This window comes from Hibiscus syriacus, unplaced genomic scaffold, assembly GCF_006381635.1.
Source record: "Hibiscus syriacus cultivar Baekdansim isolate YM2019G1 unplaced genomic scaffold, ASM638163v2 tig00112124_pilon, whole genome shotgun sequence".
NCBI lineage: Eukaryota > Viridiplantae > Streptophyta > Magnoliopsida > Malvales > Malvaceae > Hibiscus > Hibiscus syriacus.
Window position 1 is genome coordinate 59,373 of NW_024063258.1, and position 13,664 is coordinate 73,036.

Sequence of the window (13,664 nt, forward strand, 5' to 3'; positions counted from 1 at the left end):
CTTGGGAACCATAACCCCTTTATATAGCTGATTTAAGAATAAATTATTGTCTATACTTATAACTATGTATCTCATCGAATTATAAATACAACTTTAATAGTATCTAGACTTTTACTTCCATGACACTTCTAATACCTTATGACTTTATAACATAATTGGCCACTTAATTTATGTCATATTTTATGATAACAATATACATTATAAATATATGCCTATAATTATGCATTTTAATGCAACAATCTCTCACTTGGACAACATATGTTGGCTGATAAATGTATAACTTTATGAGCTCAAATTTTTTTATCATACAATAGATATTCTATAACAATCTCGTCCATCAACTATATCCATATAAGATCAAAGCGGCATTTGTCATATTTATCATGACTAGACCCATCAATGGTCTCATATACAAACATAGTCAAATGACATCGATCAATCATGGAGCATAGCATGGAAATTACATGCAATGTGAACCGCACATGTCTATTTCCAACTGTTAAACATTAGTGAGATCAAATTTTACCAAAACCAGAGTGGATAAACCAAAACAAACTTTATTTATACAGAAAATAACTTTAAAATAAATATCCTTAAACTGAAGTTGTGTTTATAATAAACGAGCATTAAAATTACAAACTCCCACTAAATTTGAATATCGTTAAATGATATTACACCCATATGAGTAGTGTGCTCATGAAAGACCTTGGGTGACAATTCTTTAGTAAGCACACAATTATGACTTTGTACCAACATACTCTATAAACACATAATCACTTTGAATTTTCTTTAAGAATCAGAAACATAATGTCTATGTGCTTAGACTTAAAATGTTATGTTATATATGGAAAAAAGGACTGCAACTTAGTTGTCACAAAATAACTCAAGTGATCTTTCTTATCAATCCATAATTAGCAGTTCATGTGACAAAATTTTACATTCATATTCCAATAAGTCGGAGTCTATAAACCTGATGATCTCTTACTTACTAGACCTTCGATATGTAAGCATGTAATATTTTTGTTCTTAAATATATTGTATGAATCAATTTGGTTGTTATCCATACCTAAATTGCTTAAAATTTTGCTTAATATCCTAAAATCACATGTTATGTCTAAATACATATAAATATGAGTAAACATTAAATTTTTTTATTTATTTTGAAGCATAAGAAACCTTTTACATTTTCTTAGTTTCAAAATCATCCTCATGGCACTGATCAAGACTAAACTTGGTTCCTTTAGCAATAAGAGATATTATTTGGTTTACTCCTACGAACTTATAATATATACACTTATGAACCAAATTCATCTCAAAACCAAATGAGATATCCACTTGGTGAAGTTTGTTATACAATTAACAGAAGTAATACTTGAACATATAAATGGATTTCCTTAATTTGCATATTATTATTTTTGTATCATTAGATATAATTTTCTAATTGCACCATACAATATATTTCATAAATGTTACCATTGAGAAACACAATTTTGAAATCCAACTTATGTAACTCAAAATCAAATATGTGCAACAAGTCTTAAAAGAGTCTTTCAATGAAACCAAAGAGAAAGTCTCTACAAAATTAATGTCTCCTTTCTGAGTGTATCCTTTATATACAAGACATGTCTTATACTTTCAACATCACCATTTGCATCCATCTTGATTTTAAATACTAGTTTATAACCAATTAACTTTGCACCTTCAAGTAATGAGATAAGTCTTATACTCTTCTTACTTGGCATTAATCCACTTTTGAGAGTCGTAACTTTTATGACATGATGAAAGTTGATTAGATCATCTTTCATCATTCCACTGTCATCCTTGTTTCTTGTAGAAACATAATAATATAAAATAATAATTCTCTTATCTCGTGGATCTTCTTAATGACACTTGTTCTTTGAGATTGTTAAGTTTAATCTTCTGTAACAATTTATTTTCTTAATTGGAGAATTGTTCAAAGTAATCTTATTGAGATTCTAGACCTACTTCTTGATTAACGACATGTATGAAAACATGGATGTCATCAAAAGTGATAATAGGAATTGAGTTATAATTCAATTCCTCCTCAAAATTAATTTCTTAAACCTTATTTCTCTCTCCAAACTCAACATCCTAAAAGATGGTATAATAGATCTCGCATTAAAAAAAATATTTTTAATTATGAGATCATAAAACTTATAACCCCTAGACCACTCAAAAATAACTAAAGTAATTTTTTACTGTTTTAGAATTTAATTTCTCCTCATATGTCCCAACTTAACTTAAAATAGAACAACCCTTTGTAACGTATTGTTATCTCTTTTAAGTTGGACCCTTAACAACTATATCTGATTTTTTTTTGCCCTTATCTTTATATGCACTTTTCAAGTGAGTACTTTTAGACTTATTATGCTTCAACCTTTCTTTCTCTTGCACACAATGAAAAATGAGCTCATTTAGAGTTCATTTCTCCCTTTGCGTTGATTAAACTTTATAGGAATCTATACTGAAATCACAAGAACAAGTAATTTTTCAGAAAAACTCGATCTTAAGTGTCTTAAGTCTTGAAGCAATATGAAACATATTCATAATGTACTCCATCACATTTCCATAACCATTATAATTTATAGACATCAAAGAAGTCAAAAGTAATGCCATTTAAACCTTATTGTTTTTGGAAAAATATTTTTCAATTTCATCAAGGAAACCATTAGCCTTAACAATCTTTTTAGATTATGTGCCCCTAAAGGCTTCTAAATTTTTTTGCTTCATTACCATTATACTTATGCAATTTAAACAAATTTCACCTCTCAAAATCCCTTATACCAATTAAGACTGTTATCCCCCATGAAAGGTGGAAATTGTGCTTTCCTTGGTGCAAAGTCTATGTCCATACATCCAAAACCTTATATAAATGCATTTTTTATTCCTTCATATTTACTTTCCTAAGTTCATTTTTTCATAAAGAAGATATTGTGGTAGCAATGAATAAATAAATAATTTGAATATAGAACAAAATATAAATAAAACTGAAGCTCACATCTTAAGTAAACAAATAAATTCAAAATTATGACTAATTCCCATCACAATATACCAAACACTACATCAATATCAAGTCTTTGGAGAGTAATATTAATAGTAAATTGTACTCTTGTTGTAGTAATCAAACATTGACAATAAGTTATGTCGAACAAACTACTAATATTTGGACTAATATAATGCTCACATAAAATAAATACCTTATAATTGTCGCATGTTATTACTACAGGTGTTGCTTGAAATCCGATCAAATATTAAATTTCTTTTAGGCTAATTAATAAATGCATGAATCATAAGAAACATATAATTATCTTGATATTTCAAATAAACCAGTCTATACAAAAGAGGTTACTTTGACGACATTTTGTTTCAACTAGTCTATCAAAATATCAGACATAGCCATAATATGAATTAATTTGTTTTAAAATATATATTCTATTAACCAACAATCAAAATTGAAAAAGATGAATTGAATATATACATATATTGTTTTAACAATATAAATGAAATCATAGAAATATTGTCAACCAATTAATTTCTCTTAATTTATCTTGTACTTAAATTAAAAGATAACTAAAATAATAATAAATTTAAATACACTTAAACCTTATCTCAAGATATCAAATACTCCATTAACATTTCATCTTTAGACAAAATATTCACCTTAAGTGATATTTGATGCGGTAACCAAACACTGCTAATAAGAACATGTTAAGCAAAAATCTTCCTTTGGGTTGATTTATTACTCACACATCAAACCAAAAAATTATCACATGCTTATTACCAAATTTGTACATGAAATAATGTCAACTATTAGTCTTTCTTTAGGCCGAACAATACTAACATATCTTAAGTTACATGTACATAACCTGTATAAAATATTTTTCATAACTGAGGCCACTTTAACGATTTATTGCTTTAATTAAGTCATCTTAAAATAACTATCAATATTAAAATTTAATATTTCTATAACAATCAAAGATCAAAAATGAAATTTATGATTGCACTACAATATCTGAAACAATCCAGAATAAGGTTACATAAAAAGTGCTACCAGAAATCGAAAACTTAAGTCTTTGATTGATTATGAAGAATTCCTTCAATGTGCATTTAATTCATATCTTCATAAATTTCTAAAAAATAAATCGAATTCAAATCAACATTTAATCAAAAGTCAAGGTCAAAGTACATACGAGTGAATTAAAACTTTTCAAAGATTAAAAAAGTAATTTTTTAATCAACTGAATCGAATATATCAATGCTAAATATATATTCTATAGTCCATAACAGTCAAAAAACAAAACTATTTTTCTAATAACGTTTTAGTTTCCGAAGTAACCTATAAGAAGGTTGTCTAAATGGCGTATTAGGAACCAGAAACCTAAATCCTTGACTATTTCTCAAGAATTTCTTAATCATTAATTTATCTTAATAAACCAAAACATGATTTACCTTAATTTTGAGTGTCTACTTTTCCTCTTTTCACATCCAATTGTTGATTCTTATAGTGTCCATAATTGACGATTTTAAATCCCCAAATAAATGATGATGAAAACAAAAAGATGTAATATATATATTGGAGGAAACTAAATATAATCATACGAAACAAAGACCGTAAATTAAATTCATAATAATATAAAACATAATAACCTAATTTATGATTTTGAAGTTGATGAAAGTAATATATATATATATATATATATATTGATTGTGACTAAAAATGTAATTGTTGTATGAATAATTCAAATCCATATACTAAATCACGACAGAATCATAAAATATACACATAATATATTTTACCAAATTTTGGATTTCCTTACTAACCAAAACTGTTGAAAACTTTATAGTTTTTCTTTAAACATAATATTTCTATAATAATGAAAATAAATCACACGAAATCAAAAGAAACTAAAATTGAAACAGTTTCAAAAAGGAAAACATACCAAGAATTCAAAACTAATTGAATTGTACATTAAAATTAATGCACATAAACACCAAACAATTAAAAAAATTGTCACTCATCAATCAAGCTTATGAAATAATTAATGCACTTAAGCACCAAACAATTATGAAACAAAAGTTTTAATATATTGATAATTGAAATCCAAAATATAAAACTTTATTAAATACCATATTTTATCATAATTATACTAATTTTTTAATCGTAAAATTTATAAATCCTAAAAAACTATATATCTTAAAATATTGAATCCTTTAAACTTTAAAAGCAAATAAAAACAAAAAACAAAAATTTGATTCTCAGTGTTTGAACATGACAGACGATGATACCACTTGTTTGAATAAAATAATAATAAATATGAAATTAATCGAGATCTAATCATGCCAAATCATCATGATTAAAATAACTACTAGATGTAAAAGTGTACCTTAATTCATTGATAAGTTGAAATCCTTGAATCTTTATTTGGTTGTGATCTTCCAAGAAGATAGAGTTTCTTTAAGTATAAACTCTCTGACGAGAATAAGATAAAATACGAGATTGTCTATTTCTTGGGTATCATAACCCCTTTATATAGTTATTTTAAGAATCAATTATTGTATATACTTAAAACTTTATCCCTCATCGAATTATAAATATAACTTTAATAGTATCTACACCTTTATTTTCATAACACTTATAATACTTTATGACTTTATAATATAATTGATCACTTAATTTATGTTATATTTTATGATAAACATATATATTATAAATATGTACTTATAATTATGAATTTTAATTCAACACAAACAACCTAAGGTATAATCTTCATCTGTCTCAATCTATCAACCCACATGGGAATACTTTCTGGGTTAGTGTCTCTTAGCGGTTGGGTTAGTGTCTCTTAGAAGATGCCGTAGACGATTAACCGCCGAGGCTAACCCAAACCCTAGACGTTCCAACTAAGGAATTTCATTGTGATCGGCCGACCTAATTCTGCAAGTCTTTCGCTGGTACATTTTGATCCCCACTTGTGATACTGAGCCTCAGACAACTGGGAGTGTCTTGGCTCTTCGAACCATCCACCTTAGTCAGAGGGATTTCTCTTCCACCCCTACCAGGATCACGTCTTCAAAAACCCATTGAGCTAGTTTACGGTTTGCATCCATAATAGGCGAAAATGAGGCCCTATGTTTTTATTTACAGGACACTTCCTAGTATAAGGAAATCTTATCTGAGTAGAACTTTCATCTCTATCTTCATCGCGGAGCCATGGGCTATGTATAGCTCCTCGTTGCCTTGGGGGCGTCATCAAGGAGACATCCCATTTAAAATCGAACTCATGTTTCTCTTGGAGGATGCAGAGTAGGCGAAAACCTTCCCCGTGACCTAACTTCCCACATATAAAGCAAAACAGTCGTAACTTTTCATATTGGAATTAGGCATACCCATGCTTTCCATTCGGCAGCGCAAGCTTCTTCTTTCTCTTTAATGAAGATCTCACATCAATCCTCACCCTTGTGTGAATACATCCCTTATACCCTAACGAAACAGCAAACACATCATATTCTAAAAATTCTCCCATAAAACTATCCAACTATTTAGTAACAGATTCTGATATAAACCCCACAGGAAGATCAACTATGAGCACCCACAAGTCCACCGTACGTAAAGGAACCTTAAATTTATTTAAGATAAATTTTTTTTGAATATTTATCAAATAATAACTTAAATTTTATTTTAAATTATTTTATAACATTTTAAAAATTCATTTAATCATATAATTTATATTTAAAGTATTTTATACAATATATGAGATACTAAAAAAATGAAAGTAAAAATTACACGTAATATATAATTTATCAAAAATTATATAGAATAAATTTTTATCATTATAATTTGAATTTATTATGATATACATTAAGATTTTTTGTATTCTTATTTTTCAAAGAATATAATGACAAATTTTTCGCATTAATAAGGTAAAAAAAAGGAGTGAATTGAAAATTTTGGGATCAAATGATAGTCGATGACGGAGGTGAAATATGACGGCAACAATGATGAGTGTAGCTGACAACGTGGACTTTGATTGGATTTACGAGTCAAATTGATATGTTATCTAAAGTTTAAGGATTAAATTAATAATTTATCTACAATTTATGATCGGATTAGAATTATGTCTAAAGTATAGGGGTTAAATTAAAATATAACCATTTTCACAAACATACCATGTTAACAAACTAACATAGTCAATGACCCATAATAAACTGATAAAGTAAATAATTAAAACGTAATTATTTCAAAATCCAAAACTAAAAAAATAAAGTAATGTAAAAAACAAGCTATGAACCAAGAAATAAAAGTAGAAACTGATACTTTTATGAAAGAATTTCAAGATGATGATTTACCAGCTTAACATACTCTTTATATAATATAGTGGCTGATAAACTAACCAGTAACCACCACATAATTAACCAATCACCTTGACTGAGTTCTAAATGAAACATAAAGCTTAATATGATAATATGTTCCTAGCATGCTTTATGTTCTCTATGTCTTCGAGAATGACAAAGTCCAATATACTCCTCCCCATTAGCCGAGAGACCTCAGTACTCTTCCTGCTAACAACACACGTACTATTAACTAATATACTTCAATACTCTTCTTGCTTGCTCAACGGATCATAAGCGTAGTTAACCTTTTATATTCGGAGTTATCACGATGAGTTTATTTGTTATTTCCGTAATAAAAAGAATTATAAATATAAAAACATTAAGTTTATAGATCGGCACATCATAAACAACTAACATTAAAAATTCAAAGAACTTAAGGTATAATCTTCATCTGTCTCAATCTGTCAACCCACATGGGAATACTTTTCTGGGTATCTGTAAACCCATAGAACCCAAATTCTCTGCTCTTGTTCATACTAGACACGTGTTGAAACTTGAAGTGCAGAACGCTTTTAAGAGCCGCCGGACATGTAATTTCCTCCGATTTTGTCTTGTATAACCCATGTTTCTCCACAATCTCGTCCCAAACTTTGCTTTTCTGAGCCATGAACTCCACGAAATCAAAGCTTTCCGACTCCACAAATGGTGTAAACTCGAGATCGAATGTGTCACATAATGTTTTCCACATGCTTTTCCATGTAAATATATCGCTGTTAGTGCAGTTGAAGGCTTGGTTCTTGGCACCAGCCGTCAAGGCGGCCCATATGTGCTGCTCTGCCAAGACACGAGCATCGATCATGTCGCAGAAATGTTCCCATGTGTATTGTGTACCGATGTATCGGAACGGTAAATTTTCATGTCGGCATATTGACGCATACACAGCTAATGTAAGCAGCGTGTTGTATATGCTTCTCGACGACGCGCCTATTATGATGGACGAGCGGTGCACGGAGTATGTCAATGACGGCACGCATGACTTCACGAGGTCTTCAAGCGCGTAGTAGAAGTTGGGGTAAGGCAACCGGGGCAAATCCTCCACAAACGGTGGTTCATGAGGATTGAAAACACCGGCGGACTCGGTTGGATTATGGATCGGACCCATGTAATGTTGGGTACCGGTCTGAACCGTGATGTGACAAAGTCTTGAACTTTGGCTGCTTTTCAACACGTTGATAACATTGGATAACATAGTTTTATTAACCACAACGTTACTTCTTCACTTTCACGAACTTGGATGGCCACCCAGAAAACATGGGTGACTTCACCGGAGATCGGAGCGAGCTTGTCGGCTGTGTCGCCGGCGTCGGTTGCATCGAACGCTATATATTGATCGAGGAGCGATGAAGGGAACCAGGTTGGCAAGGGTCGTAAAGCTGAACCGTAAACTTTCCAGGGACCGCCCAGGGCTTCGGGGCTCTTCAAGGCTTCAGCTAAGCTTACTCCGGCCATGCCGGTGACGCCGACTATGAGTGCAACAAAGGGATGCTGAGGATAGGCGACTGGTTTCTCCATATTTTGAGCTTTGAGAGAGATTTGAAACAGTTATGGAAAACCAGATTGTGGAGAAGCAGTGAACGATGATTAACCTTATAAATAAAACATGCAATTGACACCAAACATTAAAAAAACCAAAGTTGGACTTTCGGTTCTATCTGGTTCAACACCGACTGGGGATGGAAATGGTCTGTCTCTCTTTAGCCAAGTATTAAATTACAATCTTAACGTACTAAAACCATATATATTTTTCAAAATCATTGTAACACCGCAATTCATATTCATAACATAAAAATATAATTACTTTTTAAAAAATAAATCATAGCCATAACCACGTAATATTAATATTAATACTTTAATATTTTTAATATCTATCTACATTTATTCTTATATTTTCTCTTCTTTTCCCAGAATTTATTTTTGTTTATGTTGGATTTTTATTGTGTTTTTAATTATTAGTATATGATTTATTAATAAATTAATTCAATACATTAGCCAGCAGCTGAACCCGTTGCGTTTAAAAAGTAACCAAACTTGATTAAAAAATTAAATTAAAAATCATATATAATATATATGATCTACTATGGATGTGAAAGTTCTTGGACTTATATTATACATATTTATTATTTAAGATTTTATGCTTTTTTGAATACCTAATTTTTTTGGATTTTCTTTAGTCTATTATGCAAGAGCACTTCTTTTTCAAATCTCAGAAGTGGGGTTGGTGAAGGAAGAAAATACAAGATATATAAAAGTATAAATTAATAAAAGATTGTAGATCAAAGTTAACCCTTTGTATTTTAGGTTAAATTTTATGAATTTAAAAAAAAATTAATAAAAATATAAATTAAAGATAATAAAATAAATTTATCGTCGTGTTGAATGGTTAAAGTAGACATTAAAAAATGACGGTTATAATATCGACGTGACATAAAAATTAAAGTCTTAAAAGATTCATCTTTGTGAAATAAAAAGAAAGTAAACTGAGAACAACACGTGGTTTCCACGTCAGCGTTAAACATTCACAACAATTCTGATATTTTTAGGGTAGTTTATAAAAGTTTTGTATCTTAACTATTCATTTTATATCGTTTTGATCATCCAATTATTTTTTATTTTAAAATCATACAAATGTTATGTTTTGTTCACTCACTATTAGAAACCTAATAGTGATGTTGACGTGTTATCATAAGGTAGTGTCACGTCATCATTAAAAAATTGAAAAAATATATCACGTCAGTAGTTTTGTTATTTTTATAACAGTAGGTGATCAAAATAAAATCAAAACTTAAAATTAGATATGATTTAAAAAATAATAGTTAAATGATGAAAACAAAACAAAAAAATAATAGTGGGTGACCCTAATTTTTTTATTATATTCTGAGTGATTAAAACAAAAATAATTCAAAAGTTGACTGATGAAAATAAATTTTACCTTTCTTAGTTTCATTTCTCTTCTTTTTTTTTAGTTTTTTTCCCAAGAGAATAGTGTTATAACTTTTTGGTCATAAGTTTTGTTGTGTTTTACTCAACCATTAAAATTAAGTCCACGTTAATATTAAGGTCAATAAAATCATGTCCATACCTTTTCTGATTCATTTACGTTTGAGGACATGTTATTTTTAGAAGTTAATAAAATTAATCTCAACTCTGGTTTAATTACCTTTTAGCACCTTATAAATTTTAAGATAAACAATTTGATCTCTCCCATAATTTCATTCTAGTTTCGCACATGACTTTGAGCCTCTCCTAAATTTAATGCTAGCAAGGAAATTGAAAAAAATAAAAAATCGATTCTAACCATACTATCATCCCCGTCCCTGAGCATGGATAAAAGGGTCAATCGCCCAGGGCTCCTACTTGCTCAGGGATTAAAACTATAAGTTTATATATAATTAAAAAGGATAAATTATTTATTCAGTTATTTACTTATTATTTTATTTCTGTTTTGACCATCCAATTATTTTTTTTTAAATCATACTACATTTTGTTTCTTTTTTGTTACTCATCATTAAAAAAGATTACAACAATGCTAAAATGACATTTTTAAATTATTTTTTTTACTTTTCATTTAATTATTCTTTAATTCATTTTTTGTAATACATAGTATTATAGGCCTAATTTATATATTCGTCTCATGCCATTAAAATCTCATAAACGATCCTGCATACTGTATGATATAATTTAATTCGATTTTTTCATGTTCTTTTGTGTTTCATCCCATAAAAAATTATATAATTAATATATATATATATATTTAAAAATATTTTTAAATTCTCCAATACCTAAACCCATGCTTTCTTACAAGAATAGGAGCATATTTAAACATGTACATCCATGATACTCTTTCATTGGTGAGAAACCTTTTGAAGGCTGATAGATATGTCGACCTGCTGCAAAACCAACCCTTGAAATTTTCGTCGATAAAAACATTCATTTTGTTATCTGTATAATACAATACAATACAATACAATACAATACAATACAATACAATACAATACAATATAATACAATACAATACAATACAATAATATAATATAATATAATATAATATAATATAATATAATATAATATAATATATAATATAATATAATATAATATAATATAATATAATATAATATAATATAATAATATAATATAATATAATATAATATAATATAATATAATATAATATAATAATATATATACACAACCTCCTCCAAAACTAGTTTACAAACATCTTTGGTTGGCAAATCAAATCAAAATTAAAGTTCATAAATGTGATCAGACCTGCTCCAAAACCAACCCATGCAACTTACGTCGCTAAAACATTCATTTTTGTTATCTGTATGAGATCGGTATTTTGTTATAAATATATATACACACACATTCAAAGAATTATGACTACGTGCCTCTACATAAAACTAGTATATTAACATGTTTGGGTGGCAAATCAAGTCAAAATTAAGAGCCATAAATGTGAGCAAACCTGCTCCAAAACCAACCCATGCAATCAAAAACATTGATTTTTAGATCGATATATGAATATATATACTAATATATATTGAAACAATTATGTCTTCTGCATCAGATAAGTATAATTTATAAACATCTTTGGGTGGCATGTCAAATCAAAATTAAAAGCCATAAAAGTTAGCAACCTCCTCCAAAACTAAATGAAATAATAATGGCTAAGTAGTAGAATCACTGTTTTGGCAAATCAAGCAGTGACTGATATAAATGTGGTTCAAAATAAGTAAATACTCATCTTAAAATCTAAATTTTTCGGTTAATTATCTATTTTAGTGATAATATTCACCTTTAAAAAATTTATGTTCTTAAAATGTATGTGCTTACTCTAAGAAAATTTTCTAGATTCGAAGTATGTAACCGATGATGGGCAGCAATTAGTGCGTACTGCTGCATGGCAACGCTCCTGTAATCAATGTGCAGACATCTGGTATTAACGCTGAAATAACTTCTTTGTTCCTCGAGAATTTGACAAATTAGCAGCTTCAACCACTGCATTCTCATGAAGGTTGTTCCATTATTCAACACCCAACTGATTAAAACGTGCTAGGTTTAATACTAATCCACATGCATGAATTTTCATTTCATGCACGTACGTATGGGTTTAATTTGAGTCTTGTTGATCAACAATTTCGCCGAGAGTTTTAATAAAATACGTAAAAGAAATATTGTAAAATATCGTTTCTATGAAGAACGTATGATTCTACGAAATATCATGCAGGGAAAGTGATATGCATGCTTCATTAAAAACCTCTCTAATCTAATTAGAAGAAAAGAGTACACACACAGCATTTAGAGTAAAAATACAAACTAGATCCAACGGGGATCAAACGAACAACACAAAGTTTAAAAATTCAGACAAGACACATCGGACGTAACCTACAATGTCAGAGCCACATATACTTGAGGGTAGGCATGTGTCCACCTTGAAATCTAAATTTTCTTCCGTTAGTACCTTATTTTACTGATAGTGTCCACCCTGAATTTTATGTGTCAATCCTAAAATTAAATTTTCTTCGGTTAGTTCCTTATTTTATTGATGGTGTTAATCCTGAAATTTTATTTGTTCCTATCCGTTTAAAATTTTTTGTTGTTAATCTATGTATGTCCACCTTAAAAAATATTTTTTGATCGGCCACTTGTAATGTAGCAACCACTCCATCCGGGCGGATATTATAGAAATGAGTATCAAGATCCTCATCACTTGACAGCTTAACCAAAGAATCCGCCACCCTGTTTCACAAGCGTGGGATATGCTGGAACCAAACTTCCCAATCCCGACAGACAAGCTCCTGAATGTGGACAAGAATGGGCAGATTACGTCGGCGAGCTATATTATTCTGAAGCGAACGGATTGCTTCCTGACAATCAAGCTCCACCACCACAGATCTATAACCCCTTGCCCAAGCAGCTAATTAGAGACAACCGTTAAAATATTTCATTAAATTTTAATAAGCTAGTCAGTGTTTGACACATGAACTTATTTTTAATTTCCTTCAATTTTATTTTTAAAAATATATATATATTTTTCTAAAATATAAAAAAATAATCCTATAATCTCTAATTCTTTTCCAACAACAGCCACCACCATCATCAAACACCTATCCACTTAAAATAATATCATTAAACACTTAAATGGATTGAAAAAATAATTTGTTCACGGTATCAAAAAATTGTACATTTTATAAAATTATTTTATATTAAGCCTAATTTTTTTTAAAAGAAAGAGAAAGAAACGCGACATTATA

General features: G+C 29.2%; 1 pseudogene; it reads right to left on the reverse strand.

Annotated features, from left to right (window-relative positions):
• Nucleotides 1-7,786: 7,786 nt before the first annotated feature.
• On the reverse strand, nucleotides 7,787-8,973 carry LOC120174814 (annotated as a pseudogene).
• Nucleotides 8,974-13,664: the final 4,691 nt, after the last annotated feature.